The sequence below is a fragment of the Narcine bancroftii genome, chromosome 14 (assembly GCF_036971445.1).
Source record: "Narcine bancroftii isolate sNarBan1 chromosome 14, sNarBan1.hap1, whole genome shotgun sequence".
NCBI classification, from domain to species: Eukaryota; Metazoa; Chordata; class Chondrichthyes; order Torpediniformes; family Narcinidae; genus Narcine; species Narcine bancroftii.
The window spans coordinates 44,828,066-44,847,705 of record NC_091482.1 but is presented as its reverse complement, the minus strand read 5'-3'; the positions used below and the strand labels follow the sequence as shown (position 1 = coordinate 44,847,705).

The following is a 19,640-nucleotide window of genomic DNA, read 5'->3' as shown; positions in this document are numbered from 1 at the left end:
GAATTTAGAAACTGCAGCTGTGATGTAACTGAAAGGAATAGTTTTTGAAAGAAAAGGAAAAGAGTACAGTTCGACATTACAATTTAAAATTGAGTTCAAGGTTGAAAATGAATATCTCTGCTTGCAATTAGTGTTTCACTTCATGGTGATTATGGATAGATTGGTGCAATAACTGTTAGGTCTGCTTTGTCCATGAATGAGTGAGACAAACACCAGACTGAGTCGAAATCAGGGTTCTTTGTTCTTTATTACCGGATTGTAACACTTGCAACTAACAATTGTTAGTCGGAGAATGCATTCTGCCGTTATCAGCAAAATGATGATTTTTTATACCCTTGGATACGTGCTTAGAACATCATCATATCATTACTTGTCCAATGACTAAAACTGTTGCTATCCTTTCCCTGCTAGCTTCCTGCCTCTCAATCCATCAATGTCTCTCTTATCTTGTAAGTACAAGGATGCATTCACATCTTGTTACAGCCCTGCACAGGGTAACTCCTTACACATTCCCATCTCATGATGTTTTACCTAACAGGAGTACAAGGACACCTCCCCTTCTTGTTACAGCCCTGCACAGGGTAACTCCTTACACATTCCCATCTCATGATGTTTTACCTTACAATAACTGAAAATTCTTTTTCTTTCCACTGTTTGAGTGCTCATAGAATAACTTGTTGCTCTTCAAAATCTCTTTTGGTGTCTTTTTAAAATTTAAATATATGGACATCGTCCTGAGGAAGGAGCTAAAGTATCTGTAATTCTGAAGATTTTGCTCATTGTTTACCTGGGTTCCCTTCCTTTCTTAGTCTTTTTACTCTCTCACAATCAATAAAAGTTACAACCTTATAGAATACAAAAAAAATGTGTCAGATGCATTTTACTTATCTGGAATAGCGTAGCAACTCACCGGAGGCTTTAACAAACAGGTTCAGGAGGTTCTGGGTGATGTCATGACATCACAATGTGGTGATGTCACACAATGTGGTGATGTCATTTAGAAAACGTGGGGTTTACAAAGCTGCGTGTGACTCTTTGAGTAAATGACTTTTACTGAACTTTGACTCAGCTACATCTGATCACTTTCTCATTCTTCACTTTACACTGTGACACAGTATTGGTGACCCCTGACAGGCCTAAACGGATTTTGGATCCAGCATGGACAATGTAGTGGTTCGCTCAAACTGTATGTCTTTTGGACCACTCATCCTGAAGTTTAGTTCGGGCAGGCTGAGACACAATTTCACATTCACACATTAGAAGGGGACGCCACGTGTGGCAAGTGCTGTCAACCAGGACACGGCTGGTCAAGTAGTGGATTTACTTCAGGACCCACCAGCTTTTGGCAAGTACAAAGCCCTAAAAGCCTTCCTCCTCTGGATTTACGGTCTCTCACAATGCAAGCAAGCTACGTCTCCTGCATATCGATGGCCTGGGGGACTGCGCCCCTTCAGATTTAATGAACAACATATTGGTACTGGCAGACAGCCATAGACCTTGCTTGCTCTTCGAAGAGTTGTTTTTAGAGCATATGCCAGAAGACATCTGCCGCATGTTGGCTGACGAGGACTTGGATAACTCTTGAAAACTAGCTGCCTGTCCAGACATTCTGCAGCGCGCGAAACAGCAAGGCCCACAGAAATTAGTGCTGGATGACTACCAGCGACGAGGGCGCACATTCGCCCAGACAAGTAGGACTCTGTAACAACCACCTGGTGCTTTTACTTTCAATGCTGGGGCTCTGGAGCTCCTCAATGCTGACCCCTTGCACTTTTCTGGGAAAACACCATGGCCGGTCATCACTAATGGTTACAGCAGCTGCCTACTGTAACAGCCTACTCTATGTTTGAGATGAACTCTCCCAGTGCAAATTTCTAGTTGATGTGGGTGTAGAAGTTGGTGTCCTTCCTCCTATGGGCTTTGAATCCCATACCAGGAGTGCAGGTCTGGCACTCGCTGCAGTGAATAACCATTCGATTTGTATGTACGGCACACGGACTATACTCTGAATTCGGCGACGATAAGTTCATATGGAAGTTCATTCTTGCAGCTGTGTCCTGGCCGTTGCTGGGTGCTGACTTCCTCAGAAACCGCTCACTGATAGTGGACTGAAAAGGGTGCCAGATGGTGAATACCACAACGTTCCAGACTTTCCGCTTTGGAAAATCCAAACTACCCACCCCGCACCTAGACGTCATGGAGTACTCGAACAACAAATTTGCCAAACTTCTTGTGGAGTTTCCCTACATTGTCACTCCCAAGTTCTCTACCACCACACCCAAACATGGCGTTGCACACCACATCTTCACCCAAGGACCTCCTCTACGTGCCTGAGCCTGATGCCTGCTATCTGACAAGTTGTGGCTTGCAAAACAAGAGTTACATAAAATGGAGGAACTTGGAATCATACACAGGTCTGATAGCCCATGGGGCCTCCCTGCTACATATGGTGCCCAAAGCCATGGAAGGCTGGAGCCCTTGCAGGGATTATAGGCGTCTCAATGACACTACGACTGCAGACAGCTACCCTGTGCCCCATATACAGGATTTTACAGCTAATCATGGGGCCAAGATATTTTCTTTTTTAAAATTTTTTTATTTTTCACACCATACATCACATTAACCATGGTACACACTTTTTCCTTTTCACACATATACAGTGCCATTTTCTCTCCCTCCTCCCATCCCACCCTCCCTACCTCACCCCTCCCGTCCATTTAAGGTATACAATCTAGGATACATTAAACCAGTCAGACAATGTTGTCATTCAATAAAAATACACCAGAAATTCTACTGAGTCCATTCTTTTCATTTCCTTTTCCTTCCGTTAACTTAGGTAATGATTGTCCCCGGTAGGTTTTCGCTATTGTATTTAATGTAAGGCTCCCATATTTGTTCGAATATTTCAATATTATTTCTTAAACTATATGTTATTTTTTCTAATGCAATACATTTATTCATTTCTATATACCATTGTTGTATTTTCAAATTATCTTCCAATTTCCAGGTTGACATAATACATTTTTTTGCTACGGCTAGAGCTATCTTAACAAATCTTTTTTGTGCATCCTTCAAATCAATTCCAAATTCTTTATTTTTTATGTTACTTAGGAGGAAGATCTCAGGATTCTTTGGTATATTGTTTTCTGTTATTTTATTTAATATCTGATTTAGATCTTCCCAAAATTTATTTACTTTCTCACATGTCCAGATTGCATGAATTGTTGTTCCCATTTCTTTTTTACATCGAAAACATCTAACAGATACTGTTGGGTCCCATTTATTTAACTTTTGAGGTGTAATGTATAGCCTGTGTATCCAGTTATATTGTATCATACGTAACCTCGTATTTATTGTATTTCTCATCGTTCCGGAGCATAACTTCTTCCATGTTTCCTTTTTTATCTTTATATTTAAATCTTGTTCCCATTTTTGTTTAGTTTTACCATTTGTTTCCTCATTCTCCTTTTCTTGCAGTTTAATATACATATTTGTTATAAATCTTTTGATTAACATTGTATCTGTAATCACATATTCAAGGTTACTTCCCTCTGGCAAACTCAAACTGCTTCCTAATTTATCCTTCAAGTAGGATCTCAATTGGTAATATGCCAGCGCTGTATCTCCAGTTATATTGTACTTATCTTTCATTTGTTCAAAGGATAAGAATCTATTTCCTGAAAAACAATTTTCTATTCTTTTAATCCCTTTTTTTTCCCCATTCTCTAAAAGAAAGGTTATCTATTGTAAAAGGGAGTAACTTGTTTTGCATCAATATTAGTTTTGGTAATTGATAATATGTTTTATTTCTTTCTACATGAATCTTCTTCCAAATATTGAGGAGATGATGTAATACTGGAGAACTTCTATGTTGTGCCAATTTTTCATCCCATTTATATAATATGTGTTCAGGTATCTTTTCCCCTATTTTATCTAATTCTAATCTCGTCCAATCTGGCTTTTCCCTTGTTTGATAAAAATCTGATAGGTATCTTAATTGTGCGGCTCTATAATAATTTTTAAAGTTTGGCAGTTGTAAGCCTCCTTGTTTATACCATTCTGTTAATTTATCTAGTGCTATCCTCGGTTTCCCCCCTCTCCATAAAAATTTCCTTATTATTTTCTTTAACTCCTTGAAGAATTTCTCTGTCAGTTGTATTGGCAATGCCTGAAATAAGTATAATATCCTTGGAAAAATGTTCATTTTAATACAGTTTATCCTTCCTATTAGTGTTAGTGGTAAATCTTTCCAATGCTCTAAATCGTCCTGTAATTTTTTCATTAGTGGATAATAATTGAGTTTATATAGTTGGCCGAGATTTTTGTTTATTTGTACACCTAGATATCTTATTGCTTGCATTTGCCATCTAAATGGTGATTCCTTCTTAAATTTTGAGAAATCCGCATTATTCATAGGCATTGCTTCACTTTTATTTACGTTTATCTTGTAACCCGACACTTCTCCATATTCCTTCAATTTCTTATATAATTCTTTTATTGATAGTTCTGGTTCTGTTAAGTACACTATAACATCATCCGCAAATAAACTGATTTTATATTCCTTGTCTTTTATTTTTATTCCTTTTATATTATTATCTGTTCTTATCAATTCTGCTAGTGGTTCTATAGCTAACGCAAACAATAAAGGTGATAATGGGCATCCCTGTCGTGTTGACCTGCTTAAGTTAAATTGTTTTGATACATGTCCATTTACTGTCACTTTCGCTAATGGTCCCTTATATAATGCTTTAATCCAATTAATATACTTCTCCGGTAAACTGAATTTTTGCAATACTTTGAACAAATAATTCCATTCTACTCTGTCAAAGGCCTTCTCTGCGTCTAAAGCAACTGCTACTGTTGGTGCTTTATTCCCTTCTACTGCATGAATTAAGTTAATAAATTTACAAATATTGTCTGTTGTGCGTCTTTTTTTGATAAATCCAGTTTGGTCTAGATTTACCATTTTCGGTACATACTCTGCTAATCTGTTTGCTAATAATTTAGCTATTATCTTATAATCTGTGTTAAGTAAAGATATTGGTCTATATGATGCTGGTGTGAATGGATCTTTCCCTTGCTTTAGTATTCCTGTAATTATTGCAGTTTTACATGAATCTGGTAAGCTTTGTGTTTTATCAATCTGGTTGATTACTTCCAGGAGGGGCAGAATTAATAAGTCTTTAAATGTTTTATAGAATTCTATTGGGAATCCATCCTCTCCTGGTGTCTTATTATTTGGTAATATTTTTATTATCTCTTGTATTTCTACTATTCCAAATGGCTCTGTTAATTTATTTTGTTCCTCTATTTGTAGTTTTGGTACTTCAATTTTAGTTAGAAATTCATCTATTTTCCCTTCTTTCCCTTCGTTTTCAGTTCAGTATAATTGTTCATAGAATTCTCTAAAGTTTTCCTTAATTTCTTTTGGATTATATGTAATTTGTTTGTCTTTTTTCCTTGATGCCAATACCATTTTCTTAGCTTGTTCTGTCTTAAGCTGCCATGCTAGGATTTTGTGCGTTTTTTCACCTAGTTCATAATATTTCTGTTTTGTCTTCATTATATTTTTCTCCACCTTATATGTTTGTAGTGTTTCATATTTTATTTTTTTATCCGCCAATTCCCTTCTTTTAGTAATATCTTCCTTCATTACAAACCCACATACATATAAATCGTGGTCATTTTTACTCTTATTACATGTCTTCATCTCTCTGTTTGTTTTGTAGTTGTTCTGCAAATTTCCTTGCTTCCTCTGGATCCAAGAATAGTTTTTTTTCCATAAGATCGTTTTCGATGTTTTGAACTCCTTCCTCCTCTTCAGGAGTTCAAAACTTATGTCTTTTTAGTTTGCAGTCTTTTGTACTCTCGTTACCCGTCTTCATCTCTCAGTCTATTTTGTAATTGTTCTGCAAATTTTCGTGCTTCCTCTGGATCCGAGAATAGTCTGTTTTGTTGTCCTGGAATAAATATTTTCAATACCGCTGGATGCTTTAGTATAAATTTATACCCTTTCTTCCATAAAATCGCCTTTGCTGTATTGAACTCCTTTCTCTTCTTCAGGAGTTCAAAACTTATATCTGGATAAATGAAGATTTTTTGCCCTTTGTACTCCAGTGGCTTATTGTCCTCTCTTACTTTTTCCATTGTTTTCTCCAGTACCTTTTCTCTTGTAGTATATCTTAGGAATTTTTCTAAAACAGATCTTGGCTTTTGTTGTGATTGTGGTTTAAAGGCCAATGCTCTTTGTGCCCTTTCTATTTCCATTTCTTGCTGTAGTTCTGGACATCCTAGGATCCTAGGGATCCAATCTTTTATAAACTCTCTCATATTCTTGCCTTCTTCATCTTCCTTAAGGCCCACTATCTTTATGTTATTTCTTCTGTTATAATTTTCCATTATATCTATTTTCTGAGCTAACAGTTCTTGTGTCTCTTTAACTTTTTTATTAGATTCCTCTAATTTCTTTTTTAAGTCCTCTACCTCCATTTCTACTGCTGCTTCTCGTTCTTGCACCTTGTCCATTCTTTTTCCCATTTCTGATAAGGTCATATCTATTTTATTCATTTTCTCTTCTGTATTGTTTATTCTTCTTCTTAAATCATTAAATTCTTGCGCTTGCCATTCTTTAAATGACTCCATGTATTCTTTAATAAGAGAAAGTATATCCTTTATCTTGCCTTTCCCTTCTTCTATTTCACTGTACTCTTCCTCTTCCTCTTCTTCTTCCTCTGGGTTGGCCATCTGTTGTTTCTTTGTTGCCCTTTTCTTCTCTTCTTTCTTGTTTTCGTTGTCTTCTATGTTCTCCTCTTGCTGCAGGTGTTCTGCAGCTGTCGTTGCCGGCTGTGGAGATCGACTCCCCAGCTGGTCCCCCCTCCCGTCGGTGTGTTTTTTTTTATGCGCGGTTGCGCACTTTTACTCGGTTCAGCGAGCCATTTTTGTAGTCCATATTCTACCGACCTGAGGGAGCGGGTTTCTCTCTCCACCGTGGGCCTCTTCGAACAGGTAAGGCCTTTTCCTTCATCTTCCGTTGTCTTCTCTTCCTCTCTTCTTACCGTTGGTTTCGACTTTTCTTTTTTCGTCGCCATCTTCTTTCCACCTTTATATTCACTTTACTTTGATTTTTATTTCTGTGCCTTTGTGTTTTGCTTTGTTTTTTCTGACTTTTCTGGAGAGGGCTGGAGTTCACCGTCCGGCCACTACTCCATCACGTGACTCCTCGGCCAGGATATTTTCTAAAGTTGACTAGGTGCATGGGTACCACCAAATACCTGTAAATTTGGAGGATGTGCTCAAGACTGCCATCATAACACATTTTGGCCTCTTCTAATTTTTGAGAATGCGTTTTGGGCTCAAAAATGCTGCACAAGCATTTCAGTGACTAATGGACGTAGTGTGGCGTGGACTTCCTTTTCATATACTTAACAACATACTCGTCGCCAGGCACTCCCACAAAGAGCATCTGCAGAATCTCTGTTTACTTTGCTGCTGCCTACAGGAGTTCGGCCTAACTGTGAACCCTGCCAACTGCAAATTTGGGCAGTCCTCTATCAAGTTCTTAGGACACCAGATCAGCAACCTACCAAGGTGGAAGCTATCCTCATTCCTGAGGCCTGATACAATCAAAGAACTCCAGGAATTTGTGGGGATGGTCAATTTTTTTATTGATGCTTTCTACCCTCTGCATCTCATAATGATGGAAACCCCCTTTTCGACCTCCTGTCCAGCGGTGCTGGACTAGTATGGACAAAGGAGATGATGATAGCATTCCAGCAGACCAAAGACACCCTAGCAAAGGTAATGTTGCTGGTCCATCCAAAAATGGATGTACCAATCACCTTAATAGACGTGTCCGATGGGGCAGTAGGTGGTCTTGGAACAGTACACCAATGGACAATGGAAGCCTCTTGCGTTTTTTAGTAGGCACCTCTGCCCTCTAGAAATAAAATAAAGCACATTCAATAGGGAGCTGCTGGTGCTGCACCTAGACACTTCTGCTATTTTTTTGGATGGCAAGGACTTCATGGTTTTTACCGACCACAAACCGCTAACGTTCACCTTTGCGAAGACATCAGATCCCTGGTCAGGTCTGCTTTTTTAAGCAATGTAATATTGAGACACCATCTGTATACATTCACTTGTATTTCCATTATTGCTATATTAATATTATTGTTAATATTAATGGAGACTGGTCTGATAGAAGCCTTGCTAAATACTCCATTTTTATCACTCTGCTTTTTAACTGGGCAGACATTAAAAATAGATCAAACCTTGTATATGAGTCATGCACCCTTGAGTAAAAAGAGTAATCTCTCTCTGTGAGATTTAATTCCCTCCATACATCAATAAGATTTAGATCTTTCATATTTGAAATTGTGTTTTATGCCGCTTTTGCTCTTGCAAATTTATCTAGTATTGGTTCCAAGCAGAAATTAAAGTCTCCTCCAACTAATATATTTTGTCTTCTCTCTGATGTTTTTAAGATGTCCTTCATAAAGGCTTCATCATCATAATTTGAGGCATAAATATTCATAAATGTCCATGCTTTTCCTTAAATTTTACAGTGTGCCATTACATACCTTCCAGCTTGATCAATCGAGGTATCTTCTATTAACACTGGTGTATTTTTATTAATTAGAATAGCCTTAAACCAAAGGAAGACTATATTATTTGTCTCACCCATCCTCTTTTTAATTTATCATGTTCCAATTTGGTAAGATGCGTTTCCTGCGAAAAGATTATATCCACTTTTAATTTCTATAAATATGCGAAGACCCTCTTCCTCTTCATCCCTTTTATCCAGTTAATATTAAGACTAATAAACTTTAGTGTTTTATCCATACCATTTTTCACACAAATATTGTGTAACAATAATATCTTCCCTATTTTCTAAATACTGTTGTAACATTTCCCTATTAAAAGATATTTCCAATACATTCATTTTCCCTTTAAGAAACACACAGCTCTGATGGTGACATTGATAATAATACCCTGAAGCCCGCGAGAAAAAGCTTGCGGCGTTGTCCGAAGAAGAAACCCTTCTTTTGGTGCCATCTTTTAAAATCATTGATCTCCTGGCACCATCTTTCCCCCACTCCCCACCCTCCCCCAATTCGGAGTTCCCACTTTGCTGCTTTCCTTACCACCTTTCTGTCTTTTCAGAGCTCTCCATATAAACCAATGTTTTTTGTTAACAGTGAAAACCAGATGGCTCAGTACCATTAGTACAAATAAAAGATACGTCTTTCAGTTAGTCCTGTTTTGAAATGGTCTTTTCAGTCCTTTCAGCTGGCGACTTTAATCTTTTCATAACCTGCTTAAAAATTCTTCCACTTCTTTATTCTGGAAAATTTGTTGGATACTTTCTGAGACATCCACCCTCAGCGTTGCTGGGTATATTATTGAATATTTAAATTTTTAGATTTCAGTTGTCTCTTTACCTCATCAAATTCCTTAATTTGTTTGACCAAGGCAGGGCTGAAGTTCTGGAAAAGCATTACTTTTGCATTGTCCACCACTAATGGGCCATTATTATTTTTTGAATATTCATATGCTGCTCCCAAGATCACATCTCTCTCCCAGTAACTTAAAAGTCTTACCAGGTCTGGTCGTGGTTGCTGTTTGCTGGTTCTTCTGGGTCCGAGGGCCTAGTGAGCCCTTTCAATTTGCAGCTTTGCATTTAACTTATTTTGTCCCAGCATTTGTGGGCTCCATTTTTCAAATAACTCACTACGTCTTTTCCCTATCTGTTCTTTTTCTCAATCCAATGATTCTTGCATTATGTCTGCTAAGATTTTCCACATGGTCAATCTTGTCCCTCAGTCCTTTCTTTTCTGTGCCCCATATTTTTGCTTTTTCTTCCAGTGCCTTCAGCCTTTCTTTTGTTTTGTACAGCTCAGCCTCTAAATGAGTCATTTGTTCATTTATCTTCCACAACTTCTTTAATTCCATTACCGTCTCTCATCACTGATTCCATACTTGTAAAACAACGGCATAAACTTTCCATCACGTCAGGATGGAGACTATATCTTGGGCCAACTCTCCAGCTCTGCTGGGTTCAGCCGGTCCCAAGGCCCCTGCAGAGTCACTCCACATCAGGCTTCCACTCGATGTTCTTGACTGAGCTGTTACTTCTTTAGTTTTTGTTTTTGGTTGCCTCAGTCGTTTAGCACCAGTTTTATCTATTTTTGACAATAGAATTCTGGTTTTTGAGCTAATGTTTTAGACCCTCAATCCCTTCAGGGACTATATGGTCCCTCGACCCCCTGGCATGGAACCCCAGCGCTGGGCAGGGGGCTAGACGGGGGGGGGGGGGGGGGGGGGGAGTGTGGTGGTCTGGATGGTGGGAAGGGGTGCTGGGTAGGGTTGCTAGATGTCTTGTTTTAGGCCAGACAGTCTGGCATTTGAGTCGTCTGTCCTCCATCTGGCACCACCTCGAGCCAGACATTAATTTGTTCTTCATTTGAGGGTATAGGCCTCACACACCAAAATAGAGGACAAATTAAGGGGCAAAAAGGGCACTTACCTGTTAAATGCAGTGTACAGGGGACAGAAGGACATGAGAATCTGGCTGGCGCATGCACGCTGAGGGGTAAGCATGATGGCGGCGCATGAAGGTTCATGGCATGTAAGCCTCCCAAGCACACCCCCACCCCCCCTCCCTGTCCAGCATGGCAGCAGCGGTGCTAGACTGGGCAGGGAGGCGCTATTTTAAAATGTCTCCCCCAACCACGTTATCAAATCCCCTCCCAGTGTTATCAACCCCTCCAGATGGACCCATCGATCCCTGGGGGTCGATATCGACAACTTTGGAGACCCCTATTTTAAACCGTTTTTTAATCCTTTTTCAAAACTCTTTCAAAACACTTCTGCAGAGCTCATTAGCTTGGCCAACCCCAGGTGGTGTGGGTCTTTGATGATTGCTACTGCCCTCCAACGGCAGGGTTCTCGTAGATGTAATCAATGGTGGGGGAGAGTTTTGACTGTGATGTCCTGGCTGCCCCCACTACTTTTTGGAGGGCTTTATACTCCGGGGTATTGGTGTTCCCATACCAGACAGTCATGCAGCTGGTCAGCACACTTTCCACCACACCTTTTGTAGAAATTTGCCAAGGTTTCTGGTGTCAAACCAAACCTCCGCAAACTACTAAGGAAGTAGAGGCGCTGAGATGCTTTCTTCATGATGCCATTGGTGTGTTGGATCCAGGAAAGATTTTCAGAGATAGTAGGCTCTTTCAAACTGCCATGTAAAATGGGGTTAACTGGGCAATTTGCACGGTTAACAACCCAGTTACATGATGATTTGAAAGGGTTCAACCGGGTTCCTGATCTACCTCCAAGGTGGTCAGTGAACCCAGTTAAACTTAACAAGGCATCCTTGTCCGGCAATTTGAAAAGGGGAAATGGCTGAACTGGTTAGTCTGGTGACATCAGCGCTTGCACGTTTGTCACAGGGAAACCCCTGGCTAAGGTGCCATTGCTGCAGTCGGAGGGGGGGGGGGCATGATTGGGGGCGGGGAAGAGAGAGGTTGCTGCTGTGGGGGGGGAAAGAGAGAGGGGGCTGCGATCGGGAGGGGGGAGTATTGGGGGTGCTGGGATTTGCCACTGCTACGAACGTCGCTCTGGTTCGCAGCCACAATTCAGTGCGGGAGCAGTGGCTGTCTTCCTTACTTGTAATATCCCATGCCTCTGGAACCGCTCTGTTGTAAGAGGGTCATGTAGTTTTGCAAGCAGAGAGAGTCAAACAGGCTTTCTCTCAGAGAGAGAGAGAGAGAGAGAGAGAGAGAGAGAGAGAGAGAGACACACACACACACACAGAGACCACTTGTACATTATAACAGCCAGCCATTGCTCCTGCATTGAGCTGTTGTTACTGTTACGAGCCCAGAGGACCCATAAACCCAGCAGCAATAGATATTCACCAAGACAAATGGATACTTAAACAAAAGCTGCTTTTAATTATCTTTAAATATGAACACAGAATCACACTTTAATTTATCTCTATTGACTTATTTAACCTAACTAATCTCTTTCTAATTCTAAGTGCACGTATATGTAATGTGTGTGTAAGTTCAGAAAAGTTATTTGGTTCACAGTCCAATCTCACTTCTCATTCCTCCAAGTTCACTGGTGGCAGGAAATTCTTATACTGTGTACAGAATTTAGCATTTATAAAGTTCACTAGGCTTCGGTGCAGGAAAGGTAAATGGTTACCACTCAGGAAGGTTCTTGTTGGTTTTCAGAGAGAGATGAGTTGTTCCAGGACACCCACAACTGATGTACTTCCATCAGTCACTCCAGTGTCTTGCTGATGAAACTTGTCCCCTTCAGGGTTTTCCAGATGATAACCTCTTTCTTTCAGGTCACCACAGAGTTCCTTTTTTTGTTTCACATATTCCAAGTGAAACATTAGATAGTCAGTCCTATCCTCTTGCATGAGACACAAGGGCTTTGACCAGGCTGTTCCAGTCCCAGCTACTTCTGGCTGTTACACTGTACAAGTGGTGTGGGTGTCTGTGTGTGTGTCTCTCTCTCTCTCTCTCTCTGAAAGAAAGCCTGTTTGATTCACTCTGCTTGCAAAACTACATGTCCCTCTTACAACAGCAACCTCTCAGACAGCAGCGGCTCTGATCTGCTCTTTCATCATCTGTAGCATTTTGCAAACAGCAACCAATAAGTGAAGTCTCTTGAGCACTCTTCAAAGCTCTTGCAAAAGCTGTGTAGCCGATATGTCTAGCATGGGGCAGATCTCCAGTATTTCAAATAAGATCTGTTTTAAAGTGTTTTTATGTAACCTACTCTAACAAACCTTTCCCAATTTATCTCCAAAATACATATCTATATACTCTGTACACTGTTACACTACCAACTGGAGAGGCACGCCGTGGCAGCAATCCCTCCCCCCTCTCCAGTTCACTGTGGGAGGGGTGATTGACAGGGTGGGTGGCAACTTACTTGGGTGGGCGCTGCTGATGTCCAGTAGCTCCTGTGAGTGCGTAACTTACTGTGTCATCGCTGGGGCGGGATGGGATCCTTCTTAACTTGCTGAGTTGGTGATTTAGGAGGTATGTCCACCTGTGATTTGAAAGGTATATCCTGCACCCAAGATCCTGTAATTACACACAGGTACCAAGAGGGCTACCCAGGTGCTGCAATTTGAAAACACCTACTGACTCCCAAGAACCTAAATTTGCTTCCCCTCACCACCTCTGATCTCCTTATGATCACTGGATTGTATACCTCTGGCTTTCCTTTCATGAAGTCAACAATCAGCTCCTTAGTTTTGGTGACATTGAGTTTATTCAATTTAATGAACTTGTTTATTTCTTATCAAAGTTTTCCCCAATACATCATTCATGAAACTTGCTATGTTTATATAATGAGTCCGAGGATCTTAATAGAAGTGACTTCAAAAAGTGCGGATGCAATGGTTGTAATCTTTTAAACTTTCTTCAATGAAAAGGTCTCAATGGATCAACAAACCGCAAATTTAATGAACCTATTCACGATAGAAAGGGATTTGAAAGAAGGTCAATCTTTCTAGGAAAATAGCAGGATTTGTCATTGAGGAAATGCCATCAGGATATTTAAAGATGACATTGTATTTAAAAAGATCACGTCAGTTTTATGAAGAGAATCATTTTTGCCATTTGTTATAGATGTTATATTGAGGAACAGTAAATAGAGCTCATGGAGTGCCACAGGGATTACTGCAGGCCTAACTGTACAGTTGGTGATGGGTGGGGGAAAGCAAGATTTGAGTTAGCAAAGTGATAGAGGTAAGTGGATTTGGGCAGAAAATTAGTGAATGGAGTACAGTATAATGCAGAGAAATGTGAAGTTATTCCAGTTTCATGAGAAGACTGGAAAAGCAGGATTTTTAAATGGTGAGAGACTACGGAATGTGGCTGAACAAATTGGTCTAAGTATCTTCCCAGGTGAAGCACAAGTTTAGCATTTCTAAAATGGAACATTGGCCTTCACAAAAGTAGGAAACATTACTCCAGATGTGGGGAATGTTGTTGGGATTAATCACATCCTGAAATTGTGTTGTTTTGATCTTTTTATGGAGGGTGACACTTGCATTGGAGGGAATTTACCAAAGGTTAAATAGATTTATCCCTGAGGTGAAGGTATTGCCTTCAGACAGAACAGTTGAACTGATGGGCTTGTATTCTTCAGCGTTCAGAGCAATGTAAGATTATCTTGAAGCAGAAAATTCTGAGGGGACTTGATATATAGATGCTGAGTGGATATTTAGATTCTTTGGAGAATTTAGAAGTCAACATTTAAGATGAACATCAGAAATAATTTCTTGAAGTATGTGAGTCTTTACAATTCCGTACACTGGGGCAGCTATTCTCAACGGAGGCCATATGGCTCCTTCGGGTCCACAGCACATTTAAGAGGGGCAATGGTCAGAAATCACAATTCTTTTTTGTGTAGTCGGTAGTAGAGAAGTACTAATGTAACAAACTAAACTTGTCTGCTTCACAGGGGAGGGAGCCCATAAACTTGGAGCAGAGTCCAAAGCAGACCATAGCCAAAAAAAAGGTTGAGAATGTTCAGGGATAAAGTAGACAGATTTGAATGAGTTATAGGGAACAGACTGAGAAGTGGAGTTAAGGACAAGATTGGGTCTAACTTCATTTTATTGAATGGCAGAGATTTTTTTTTTAAATTTAAAATTCATTATACATTTTTGTATTTAACATCAAAACATAAGGAACTCAAGGAAGATACAGTTTTAAAGGAAATACCTAATTGTTATTTGTATTTAAAATCAAAACAATAAAAACACGTTATTTAACTATTTTACATTTTAAATGTAAAATTAAACAAAAAAAAAGAAGGAATATGAAAAATATATGAAGCAGCTACAACAGCCTCTTTTGTCTCGGCTTCATTCTAGCAAAGTTTTAATTTTCTTTACGCTTGTACAAACAGATTCTGTGTTTTTTGACAGGATTTCAGGGTCTGAGTTACAGGGAAAGGTTGTGCAGACTGGGGCTTTTTTCTCTGGAGCATAGAAGATTGAGAGGGGACTTGATCGAGGTGTTTAAGATTTTAAAAGGGACAGACAGAGTAAATATGGATAGGCTTTTTCAATTAAGAAAGGGGGAGATTCAAACTAGAGGACATGGTTTAAGATTGAAGGGGGAAAATTATAAGGGGAACATGAGGGGAAATTTCTTTACGCAGAGGGTGGTGGGGATGTGGAATGAGCTTCCGGCAGACGTGGTCGAGGCGGGATCATTGGTTACATTTAAGGAAAGACTAGATCGTTACATGGATAGGAGGGGACTAGAGGGGTATGGACCGGGTGCTGGTCAGGAGGGACTAGGAGGGTAGGGATTTGCTACGGCATGGACTAGTAGGGCCGAACTGGCCTGTTCTGTGCTGTAAGTGGTTATATGGTTATATGGTTTTCAAATGTGTTGATAACAGCATGTAAATCAACAAATCAAAGCATATCTGAATCAATGTGCTTCAGTGCCAAAACACTCAAGTTTCTCATTGCTCATTGTCTTTTTATGAAAATTTTATTTTGGCAGAGAGTTTAATTTCATGTGGTCTTATTGAGAAACAGAAGAACAAATTTAACAGTGGTGGTTGGATTGTTGATGAATGCTTTCTAGTGGATTACCAGAATTTATTCCAATTTATTTTCATTCTGTGAAAATCCATGAAAGTTTTCCATTTTGCATCCTTCATTTCCCCGTAGTGATTAATTTGATAGTCCAGTATTTGTTTATGCTGTGACGTGAGTAGCACCTATCCCAAAATTTGCTTTTCCATCTCCATAAAGTCTGATTGGGGGGAGGCGGGGAGGGTGGGGGGTGCGCGGGAGAGTAGAGGTTACTTTTTGTTCCAAGTAGAATCTTGTACTGTTGAACAAAATAATAGGCTGTATGACGTTTTCAAAATATTAGTTTTCTACCTTGTATGAAGACCAATGAATTGAGAATCCTCGACATACAAGCTGCTGATGTAATCTTTTGGGGAATAGAATCCTTGTGTGGCTAGAATTCAACGAGCTAATGTTGAAGTAACCAAAAGAAATGTATTGCTACATGTGCTTGGACTTTGTCACTTCTAATCTAATTTTGGTCTTGTTCTTGTTCTCACTCCAAAGATTAATACTATTGGTAGGCTTGCATCCTGTCTGTTTTCTGAGCTTCTTCAGTGAATCCAATGTTAATTTATGGGATACAGGTAGTCCTCAACTTACGACTGTAATTGGGACAGAGAATTGGTCAGAACTTGGATTTGGTCGTAAGTTGGATTTGCGTGTCTTAACGAGATATTAAAGTGATTTTTCAAAACAATTTTCAACAAATGAACCTTTAATGAAGAATTTCAGCAGTTGTACAGAATTTAAAAAAAAGGTCATACATGCGGGTGGATGTAACTCACGTAGGCTGTAGGTTGAGGACTACCTGTACATTTCCTGTCTGTAATGTGAGTAAAATAAAACTGATGTTTTGAGTGGAAAATCTATTCCCAGGACATTTTTAATTAGCATATGCATGCAAAATAAAGCTGATCACTGGAAAAACAACTGATAGCTATATGTGAATTACATGCTATTCATCTCCAAAATGGTGAACTGTAGATGGAACAGTTTTTATGTCATTTATGCCTTGCATGAAACAGATGGTGGGCAAAAAAATGGCTATAGTGGTTTTTTTTTTGTAATATTTTTAAAAATTCTATCAGTTATTTGAAAAGTGAGTCTAACTGCAGAGGGGACCACCAGAATGTTATTGGATACCATTGACTTTAATTGGTATCTCATCAATGCACATGGATCCTATATCATGGAAGGGCAAAGGTGTGTTAAATGGTCAGTCTCTTTCCAGGGGTAAGGAAGTCTGAAAATGGAGAGTAGAGATTTAAAATGAAAGGGTAAGGATTTCAAATGAGCTGAGGGTGGTGGGTATATGGAACAAGCTGACAGAGGGAGTGGTAGAGGTGGATACAATTGTAATGTACATGAATAGGCATGTTTTAGAGAGCGATGAGCTGAATATGGGCAAATGGAGCTCGATTGGTTGGCGTTGACAAGTTCGGTCAAAGGGCCGATTTTGGTGCTGTAAAATTCTACGACTCTTTGATGTGCCATTGAGCAATTTTAAATATTTATGATTTTTTAAAAAACACTCATATTTCAGACAAATTATTTTAAATTAATAGTGCTCTGTAAAGCAGCCATACTCAGCCTTTTTTTGGCTCTGGCCCCCTTGGGATTTCAATCCGTGCCACCCCCACCCCCCCAAATGTGCTGTGGTCCCTGGTGGGGTGGGGGGGGGTAGGGGTGTGTGTTACCCATTTAAAATGACTGCTGTAAAGTATGTAGACTGTTGCATTGTCAAAGCAATAGTAAATCTATGTTATGTTCACTTGTTTATGCACAAATTGACCAGTGACATCTTTCTAGAGAATATGTGAGTGATAAAGTTTTAGTCAGAGTTGAGCTGTACTCCATATCTGCACATGGTGAAGGCTTGTGCATTTAGATCTGCATAAGCTGACTGGCTCTTTTAATAACCTAATTATGTAAAGGCCTCTTCAAAAGGCCATCAAGGAAGCCAAGAAGCAATTCCGCACAAGGTTCAAATTCCATGAGAAATCAGACATCTGGTGACTGCAGTGTACAAGGAAAAACTGGGTTGCACAGCAAGTAACACTTCCCGATGAATTCAACGCACAGCGTTCGTAAGACAGCGATGTCCACCTCATCTAATTCATGTGCTCCTGAATGCATGGTCAGATAGGCCTTCTGGATGTTGAACCTTTGGGAATGCAACTGATCCAGTTTGAGTCTTTGGTTGTATCCTGAGTGCCTGCACAGATCAGCTAGTGAGTGTATTCCCAAATATCTTTAATCACTTCTTGCAACAGGGGGTCATGGTGCACATCAAGCTCCAGGCCTTGACCTTTTTCAGTTGGTCTGCTGTCAAAATTTGTCCATGCCAGACACCATCTCCCTATTGCACCGCTTGAGTCAATAACTCTTGGATATCAAGGATACTATTGTCAAGCTTTTGTTCCGGCTTCAACACCATAGACTTCAGTAAACTCTTCCCCAAGCCTTGATCTTGGCACTCCCCTCGATTGTTGATTTCTGATCTGACAAACATCTATTGAAGATGGTGGAGCAACACAATGATCTCTGGTGGCCTGTGGGGATTTTAAAAAAAAAACACTCGATTTCACTTTACTGCTAATGCCACAACTTCCTGAGGAGGCGGGGGAAGTTTGGCATGTTACCCATTGTACCTTCTGCAGATTCATCAACAAAGGTATCTTGTCTGGATCCTTCAAGCATGGCACAAGAGTAAGCTGCAGAAGGTGGTGAATACAAAATCAAACAAACCTCTCTCCATTGCCTTGGAAAGAAAACCACCTGATCACGCTCTCTTCCTCCTGTTGTAGAGAAGCTTCAAAACATTCACCACAGGTTCCAAGATTGTTTCTTCCCCGCAGCCTTCAGGCTCCTTAATGAACTCTCAAGCTACCCAATGTGCAAACAGATCTTTCACTGCTGCACTGCATTCTGAAATCTGCTCTTGCTCTTCACCTTCTACTGCTAAATGCATGACCTTCTTGCTAAACAAGCATGGTGTATGTGACAATAAACTTCAAACTTTAAAACTTGAATATTGCCAAACCATCTCTCCAATTCTGTACATTTATTTTTATTAGCATTGGGTCTCATTCTTAGTTCCCAATTATTTGTTTAAAAATTGTTTTTCTTCCAATCTTTGGTTTCACTGGTCCTGATTTGATATTGAATTTATATTTTTCATTTACAATTGCTGTTCAGACTTGATTGTGTTTTCTGTCTAGTTAAGGACATACCTTGCTGCTTGATTTGCTCACTTGGGTCCAATTAGCCCTGAAGATCAGATACCATTTGGGTATCCAGCTGATAGAGAATGTGAGAGAAATGGCATAACTAATGCACTGATACCTTGCTTAATGGACAGGATGCATTCCCCGAAACAAAATCATGAATGAACTCTTTGCTAAAAGGAGTAATTATGGCATTATATAGGGAGATGTGTTACTGACAGTGCTGTTTTGCCAGGAATCTATCGCAAAACACTACCCTCCCTCATTGAGGTAATTCTAGAATCTGGCACAAATCCAATCATGAATGATCCCATTGCTCACTGTGGAGAATGTAATGGGCTGATGTAGGCAGATTGGGGCAAGTATTGCAGCTGCTTGCTGCAGAAATGTGGGCTCATGGGTGCACCTTGGCAGACACTGTTGGGCACTGGAAGCATCTGCTCAAGGTGCAGGCAAACTGCTTGAATCCTAGTTTCCCTGATCACCTTTTGAACATGATAGATGCTGCTGTCAACTCTTCTTTGTTTGGCTGCACACTCCTCCTCCTCTGCCCAGAGATTTCTGTATAGTAACAAGTGTAATGGCCAGTGGCCACTATTGAGCTTGTTACCATAGAGAAATCTATTTGGATGAGGACAGACAACAGCTTCCACCACATCTATTAGCAGGTGACAAGTGAGACCCAAGGACATATCAACACATAGAGGAGCCACAGCCAATCAGCAACAATGGCCGGAGCTCTTGTGGCCAGCTAGCTTGAGGCCTGAGCCCCATATCAGCTT

The 19,640-nt window shown here is 40.0% G+C and overlaps 1 protein-coding gene across 5 annotated transcripts in view; it reads left to right on the top strand.

Moving 5' to 3' along the window:
• Positions 1 to 19,640, top strand: part of LOC138749625 (zinc finger protein 280C-like) — a 146,014-nt gene that overhangs the window by 24,000 nt on the left and 102,374 nt on the right. The window lies entirely within an intron of this gene.